The following is an 809-nucleotide window of genomic DNA, read 5'->3' on the forward strand; positions in this document are numbered from 1 at the left end:
CAGAAGAATGAAATGTGTGATCCCAACCAACCTATCAGAAAATGTGTATGATGGTTTTTTTTATTATTATTATTTATTATTGTTTCTATTATTATTAGTTATTATTATTATTATTAGTTATTAGTATTTATTATTATTATTATTATTTATCATTATTATTTATCATTTTTATTAATATTATTATTATTTATAATTATTATTTATTATTTAATATTTTTATTAATATTATTTTTCGTAATGACGTTGAAGTTATTTGTATCTGTTTGTTTGTAAACACCAACATCGAAGTTCAGAACCTGGAAATGAATTTTTAAAAAGTTTCAGTTCAGGGAAAGGGAAGAAAATATGAGAAATAAAAAATTTTTCCACCTATGGTTCTTAATTCTTTCCGTACTGCCTCATTATAAATGTGACGTAGAAGGTATTGATTTATTTTTAATTTAACTTGTATGAGTTTGTATGCGTATGTATGTGTATTTGTATGCGTATATATGTGTGTGTGGTGTGTGTGTGAGTGTGTGTTTGTGTGTGGTGTGTGTGTGTGTGTGTGGTGTGTGTGTGTGTGTGGTGTGAAGAACTTGTGAACGGTCTTAAAATTTTAAAGCACACATACCGACGCATCTGACGCCGAAGTGGTTTAATGGTTAAGGCATCCGGTTCTGCTGTTGCAACTACCGGTTTCAAATGCAAACAGATCCCCGCATATCACATGCAATGTGTGTGTGTGTGTGTTTGTTGTGGATTCATCTGGAAATTAAGTGGAAAAAATTGTTAAAATGGGGACACATAAAAGACACAATTATATTTAT

General features: G+C 29.5%; 1 protein-coding gene across 1 annotated transcript in view; it reads right to left on the bottom strand.

Moving 5' to 3' along the window:
- HELRODRAFT_176546 (hypothetical protein) overlaps positions 1 to 809 on the bottom strand; it is a gene marked incomplete at both ends in the record, with an annotated part of 21,938 nt that overhangs the window by 8,494 nt on the left and 12,635 nt on the right. The window lies entirely within an intron of this gene.

This window comes from Helobdella robusta (assembly GCF_000326865.2).
Source record: "Helobdella robusta unplaced genomic scaffold HELROscaffold_38, whole genome shotgun sequence".
Classification (NCBI taxonomy): Eukaryota; Metazoa; Annelida; class Clitellata; order Rhynchobdellida; family Glossiphoniidae; genus Helobdella; species Helobdella robusta.